Below are 8,154 nucleotides of genomic sequence, written 5' to 3'. Positions count from 1 at the left end.
AAAGAAAATGCCATTGGGTGCTTGAATAAAATAATTAGAGATTATTTTATATATATATATATCAAAAGGTTCGGCTTTGTAAATGAATTTAAGAGTTTAAATCTTGAATAATGTTATGCATAGGTTTCGGCCATGAATCCTTGTGTTATAACACTTGCTTAATAATGAAAGAACATGAGCTTAAAGCTTGAGTAACACTCGGCTTTAGTGTAAGTTAAAATTTGTTAGAAAATAATTTCCAAGTTAGTAGATTATGTGTTAAGAGAGGGATTTAGATTGTATATATATGTATACATATTTATATTGAATTATTAAGGCTATGATAGCCAATTGAGGGTTTCGGCCAAAATAGTAAAATAAATTGGTGTGAATGTTTGAGTGATGAACTTGACTCTTGTGTCGATTTGGGACGATATGTGTGTTTATATGAAACTAAATGATGTTAAATAAATTCGATTATGCATGGTAATAAGCTAGAATTATGTTCGTTGGAACATGAGTAGAGCATATGTATGATGTTTAATATCTAGTTAATAACATCATTTGTACTTAATTGTATGGTATACATGTATTAAATCGAATAGCTAAATTGATAAGTTATTTAATAAAATCTGTGTGTGTGAAAGTCGGATCAATATATATATATTATTCTGAAAGTAATACTTGAATAGTCGATTAATGACTATTTTAAATTTTGTTGAACTTAAGCTCAAGAGCAAAGGGGATCTAGATCCGATAAAGGGAAGGAAAAAGTAATTGAATAGCCGTTGAAGTTGTTCGACGACATTTGAGGTAAGTCTTCGAGTAATGACCCTACTTGAATTATATTGAAATGAATAGTCATACTATGACGGATAGTCGTATGTGCTTAGAGACTATCTTATAAAGCCAATTGAAATCATGCTCTTTGTGTGTGGCTACTGAGCCGAAAATTGAAAGGTTTAATAAATGTTTTGTGTTTGAGCCTTAGTAACGAAGAAATGATATGGATGTGTTATGATTATTGATATATGTGTGCATGAGCATTGGATTATATCCGGGCTAAGACCCGAAGGCAATTATGCGAGTTGATATATCCGGGCTATGACCCGAAGGCAATTATGCGAGTTGATATATCCGGGCTAAGACCCGAAGGCAATTATGCGAGTTGATGTATCCGGGCTAAGACCCGAAGGCAATTATGCGAGTTGATATATCCGGGCTAAGACCCGAAGGCAATTATGCGAGTTGATATATCCGGGCTAAGACCCGAAGGCAATTATGCGAGTTGATATATCCGGGCTATGACCCGAAGGCAATTATGCGAGATGATATATCCGGGCTAAGACCCGAAGGCAATTATGCGAGTTGATATGTCCGGGTTAAGACCCGAAGGCTAATGTGTTTGCGGCTGTATTCGGTTAAATACCGAAGAAACTTGGGTTTGAATGTGAACGTTTTGTGCTGTAACTAATTTAATAATTATGCTTGACCAACCCGAATGATAAGGTATGTTTGCATGTGCATTGGAAAGTCGGTTCGTTTTAAATAGTATTCGTGCGATCGGCTAACGAATTTTCGGCTTTTAGAAAGGTTGATACCTTGTGTATCTATGTTGATGAAGTGTGAAGTAAGTATGAGTATGAGAATGTGTGTTAATAAAGTGATTTAGTTAGCTATGTGAATGTAATACTGTAGTCAAAGCCGATTTCATTACTTGAGACTTACTAAGCTTAAAATGCTTACCCGGTTGCTTTGGCTCTCTGTTTTATAGATTTTGTTCGTTAGCTATCGGATTCGGGATCAGTGAAGTCGAAGTCATCTACACTATCAAGCTCTTTTGGTACTCTTTTAGTTGAACTCTGGATATGGCATGTATAGGACTACCCCCTGTTGTTTAAGTTCTTTTGTGATGTATGTGTGTAAAGCCATGCGAAAATGGCTTGTAAAAGTGGAGTATGGCATTAGACCATTTGTGTTTATGTATGTATATATATGGTTTCACGATGTGACTATGGTTGAAATGGAAGTGTTGGGCTAATGATCAGCCATTCGAATGGCTAAATATGATCACATGTGGACCTATGTAGGGCAAAACCCTAGTTGGTCCATGGTAACCACAAAATAGGTAAAGTTTATCTTGAAAACAGATTTTGACAGCAACAGTGGTGTAGAATTGAAAAATCACATAAATTCGTAGGAGTGGAATTAAATAGTGAATAAATTATGTAATCGAACCTTGATGAATCTACTTTCATATGGAAGTAACGAAACAATTATAGGAACAGTACAGAAAGAGATATTCGGGTTCTTGTGGAACAGGGCCAGAACAGTTTCTGGATTCACTGTTCCGCCTTTGGAAATTCACTATAAATTGACCAGAGATAATTAGGGGTCATACCATATATGTATGGATTCCTCTCTGAGTCTAGTTTCCATAGAAACAAACGGCATTAGTATTGAAGCTCTGTGCAGAGAGATATCCCAGTCGTAATGGGAAAAGGTCAGTGTAGTCGACCCCTGTAACATGGGAGACTTTGACTAATAAACTGTACTAATTGGCCCGACCAAAAATTCTAGAAAAAAATACATAGGTGGGGACATGAGTCTAGTTTCAGGGAAAAATCACAAAACTAATTTTCGAGTTGTGAAACTCAAGATATGATTTTTGAAGCGACTAGTACTCAGACTGGGCAGTGTCTGGAAATTTTTTTTTAAAAGTCTGTCAGCACCTCGTATTCGACTCCGGTGACGGTCTCGGGTTCGGGGTGTTACATAGTAAGGGTGATTTCCGAATATACTAACATACATATGCATGTGTAATTGGATTGTAAATATTTAGCAAGGCGGTTAAACTAGTTGATTTATTGATTAAGCTCAAGGAGTTAAAGGAGGAGAATCAAGCAAAGGCAAAGAAAAGATCATCGAGTAGCCGAGTTGGAACCGTCTTACCCAACACAAGGTAAGTCACCAAGCATATATTTTGTATTGATCTAAATAGACATAATGTCTATGTAATTATGCCGAATGGAATGATAAATTTATATACATGTATGCATGGGGTGATGAAAGTATTGAATGAAAAAGAAAAGAGGTGAGGTGTATTGAAATGTAGATTTCGGCACTAAGTGTGCGGGTATAAACAATTATGATCATGAGATTGGCACTAAGTGTGCGGGTTTAAATTGCATAGCACTAAGTGTGCAAGTTTGATTATATAGCACTAAGTGTGCGAGTTTGATTATGTAAGCACTAAGTGTGCGAGTTTGATTATATAACACTAAGTGTGCGGACTTACTATATATATTTTTGAATCACTATGGACACTAAGTGTGCGACATTATTGAGTTGATCACGGACAACGGATCGGGTAAGTACCTTGAGTTCATGGCTAATAGGCGCTATATTTATATTTGGAGTTGAGCTTGGTAAGTTTGAACCTATGTGACAATTATAATTGAAGTCACGTACATAAGATTTATCGTGGAATAGGTGAAAAGGTCGTTTAGTTGTATGATTGTAACGAAAATAAAATGATGTATGAAAATGCCTCAAATATCCTATTGATTAGTATATGGAATGTGAATGCATGACTTGGTATGAGATTGAACCGATAGGTCTAAGGAACTATGGCATAGTTCGGTATGGATGGAGTAACTAGCCTCGTTCCATTTTGTTTCCTCTTGTGAAATGTTATTAATGGATGGTAGTGCATTGCTTATGACTTACTGAGTTATATACTCACTCGGTGTTTCCTTGTCACCTATTTTAGGTTTCTTGGACTCGTCTTTTTGCGTGCTCGGGATTGTCATCGAAGTCATCACACCGGCTAGCAACTCTTGGTATCTTCTTTTTAGTCGGTCTAGGAGAACATTTCGGCATGTATAGGCTAATATGGTTTGTTGAAATTTGGTATGTAAACTTTTAGCCATGCGAAAATGGCATAAATGTTCGGTTGGATTTGGCTCTATAACGTTAGGTCGTAAGTCTTGGTAATTCGATTTTTATGCCATATGTCATGGTTGATTATTTTTGGTGTTAAAATTCATGATATGGCAATAGTGTAGTAGGGAGATGTTTGACAATGATTAGCCTTTGGCATGGCTAGTCATGATCATAATTTGTGATATGTATGATGAATTACTAGTTAGATCAAGGAGAAATCACGAAATAGGCATAGTTGCTTTAGTAACAGATGCTGGCAGCAGCAGTGACGTGAGATTGAAAAATCACTAAAAATAGTAGGAATGGAATTAATTAATGAATAAATTGTGTAATCGAAGCTCGATGAGTCTATTTTTATATAGAAGAAACGAAACGACCATATGAGCTGTATGTTAGGAGATAATTAAACTCTTGTGAAACAGGGCCAGAGCGATTTCTGGATTCCCTGTTCTGACTTTGGAAATTCATTATAAATTAACCAGAGATAATTAGAAGTCATGCCATATGTGCATAGATTCCCCTTTGAGTCTAGTTTCTATAGAAACAAACGACATCAGTATTGAAGCCCTGTACAGGGAGATATCCAAGTCGTAATGCGCAAAGGTCAGTGTAGTCGATCCCTGTAACATGGGAGACTTTGACTAATAAATTGTACTAATTGGCCCAACTAAAAATTCTACAAAAAAATATGTAGATGGGCATATGAGTCTAGTTCCAGGGAAAATTTACGGAACTGGATTTCGAGTTTCAGAACTCAAGATATGATTTTTAAAGCGACTAGTACGCAGATTTGCAGCTTGTCTGGGAAATTTTTTTTTATAAGTGGTTTGAAGTCTGTTAACACCTCGTGTTCGACTCCGGCGGCGGTCTCGGGTTTGGGGTGTTACATTACATAAGTATTCTTTCCATTCTTTACAGTTTCCTTTAAAGTGCCCTTTCTTACTATAGAAGCATTTAGACTTAGATAAGTCTTTAGGCTTCCTAGTTCTCTTCTTTTTCACTTGTGCTAGCCCAAAAATCTTAGTCTTTCCGCTCTTAGCATGCCTTTCATTTCTCTTTCCCTTATGAGGAAGAAATGATAACTCTGTTTGCTTTTACTTTTTGGACCAATGGACCGCCATTCAACATCAACTCATAAGATTGTAACTCCTTTATGAGTTGTGTAAGCATTAGGTTTTGTTTTTTTTTTGCCAAGGTTATATGTGACTCGAAAGCCAGCAAAATGCTTGGATAAGCTCTTGAACACCATCTCAATTTGAGTGTTTTGGCCTAAATTGGCCTCATTGTTCGCGGCCTCGGTAAAGCATCCCATAAGAGTGTTCATATGGTATTTGACTAGAGTACTGGGCTTTTTTTGGGCATTCATCAAGCTAGTTATGGAAGATTGACGAGCCAAGGAAGCTTGGCCTCTGAACATATCTTCTAGCTTATCTAGAATCACTTTTAGCAATCTTATAGCTCTCTAGTTGTTTATACAGAGTGCTGGTCATGCTTGCCAGCATATAGCAACAAGTTATCTCATCAGACTCTTCTCAGTGTTTTCTAACCTCAGCTTGAGTGGCCGAAGGGCACTTAGTATCAAGAACTGTTTTAAGTTTCTCACAGCTCAGGATAATTATTAGGTTCATTTTCCATTTATTATAGTTATTTCCGTTCGGCTTATTTTCAGTGAGTATGTTCAATAAGGGAGTAGGTACAATTTTCAAATTGAAAATAAAATATGCATTTATTAATATCCTTGTATAAGCAAATGTTTGAAATTTTTTTGCAACATTACGATATGCATTAAGATTATGCATGCGTCTTACATTAAACCTTGAAAAAAAATTATAAATTGTTGCAACGATAATTCCCACACCCATTGCATTAAGCAACCGTAGGGTGATCCCGATCAACTAGTAAGAATATGGATTTTCATCCAATTAGTACATAAACCTCATTCCTTAGGCATTCACACGTACTAATAATTGTGTGACGTTTGGCCATCATTCTAACTTAAGTAGAGCTCCGTAGGGAGTTACTTAATTAGAAGTTCTTGAGTGTATAACCATCAACACAATGCCTATCGCATCATGCACTACAAATAATTCATTGTGGGACAATCTTACTGAGTAGTATGATTTGACTAGTTGTCCTGTTTTGAAGATAGAATTTCTTGACCTATAGCATGATAATGCTTACCACAAGGGTCGGTCTAATTATTATTTGACCACAATAGAATTATTCTTTCTTTTAGGAAATCGCCTCAGTGAAATCCATATAGCAATCTTACTATGGGGTAGTGCACTTGCCATGCCATCACAATAGACCATTGATGGAGGTCGTAGGCCTTGTTTAGGGATCTTCTCCCGCTCAATATTTTAAAAACATGCAAGGTTTTTAATTTTCAATTTCAACCATGAATAATTAATATATGCATGACCAGTATATGTGGAATTCTTTCCTAAACTATGTGGCATTATTATCTCATATATTCATGACATGCTATTGCAATTTTATAATATTCACATTTATTTATTCATAAAATCAAAAATTTTGACTTTCCACAGTTTTTCTTTTAAGGGAAAAAACTCGAAAAAGTGAGTGTAAGCCATGCACCAAGTAATGTCCTGAGAAAGGGAGGTGAATCATATTTGACCACTTAAAAACCAAGTCTTTCCTTGCCAAAGTTAGTCCTAGATATACACATTCTCATTACCACACTTTTCACAGCGATCAAATAACCTAAAGAAGTGAATGAAACAATACATATGTATTTTCTCGTTATCACATTTCTTATCTTTAATTGATGAACTATGAATCATCTCATACATATACATCACAGTTATATCTTTAACAATTACTAAATGGATATATAAGGATATTAGTAATTAAATTAAAATTGCTAGCCAAGGCTTCCATGGTTCTATTTCTAGAAAATAAATGAAAAACCAAAAATTACATAGCTTTTCACCACGACATTTATTGTGTCTTCAACCGCCATCACTCCATCTTTACCTCATCATGGACTCCTTTTGAGAAAAATTACATTTAAGTCCTATGTTTGTTTTTGGCTCACAAGAATTCTATATAAAAAATAATCCTACATGAAGATGATAGTCCACGATCTATTTCCTAAGAACCACAACCTTGGCAAAAAATACATAACAAATATATAATATCACATTCATTCTTATATATTCCTCTAAACATGCGAATAATTACAAGAATGCCACATCTTATCAAATATCAATCATACAAGATGAAAAGAGAGATTCGGTCTTGGTTTACACTATAAACATAGCACATCATGGCTCTTGATACCAATTGTCGGAAAAAAATCTGGTTTGAAAAAGGTTTTCTTGCACAGCGAAAAATTAAAATTTTGAAAACTGACTCGATTTGTGATATTTATAGCAATAAATGCTAACCAAAATCATACTTGTGTTTTTGACTTAGCGAACATTTGTTGTTCCCGACTTTTAACCAAATTATCTTCTCCTCTATTCTCATACTATGAACTGCTTCAAGTGTGGGCTCGAACGAATTGAATCAAAACATAGAACTAGAAAAACATTCTCTCTTTTATTTGGAGTGAAAACGAAAATTCTCTCTTATTTAAGAGTCGAACGAATTGAATCAAAACATAGAACTAGAAAAACATTCTCTCTTTTATTTGGAGTGAAAACGAAAATTCTCTCTTATTTAAGAGAAATCGATAGAATTGTTATTTTGGAAAAATATATTTATTAGTTAAGAATAAGTTCTCTCTATTTTTTGGCAGTCTCAAAGTTGTGTATTATGTCCTACCAATGTCATCTATTTATAAGAAGAGAATGTAGAACCATCGTTGAGTTGTAGTGGTTTGTTTCAAATAGAAAAATAACTTCCTACTAAGAGTAGGTGTGGGATGGACGACACACCCTAGTATTCCTACTAGGGTTGCCACCCCTTCATGTTATATGAGGGATTTTGGGCCTTTCTCTCGCATCGGGTCCAATTACAAGTATTTCTTAAGCCTTTTGACCCAGTACTCTGTAATTTGATCCAACTTGATTCAATTTTTTTATTTCCCAAAATAAACTTTAATATTTTATATTAAACAATATTCTCATCCCTATTTTACCTATAGTAAAATTTTGACGATTTTATCCTAGTAAAATATCAAGAAAATATGTTTAATATTTCACAACTCAACATGTTTACTATGACTGAATGATTTGTTTTCATTTTCAGGCTTTAAAATAGCTC

This window comes from Gossypium hirsutum, chromosome A07 (genome assembly GCF_007990345.1).
Source record: "Gossypium hirsutum isolate 1008001.06 chromosome A07, Gossypium_hirsutum_v2.1, whole genome shotgun sequence".
NCBI lineage: Eukaryota > Viridiplantae > Streptophyta > Magnoliopsida > Malvales > Malvaceae > Gossypium > Gossypium hirsutum.
Note: the sequence above shows the minus strand (reverse complement) of the source record.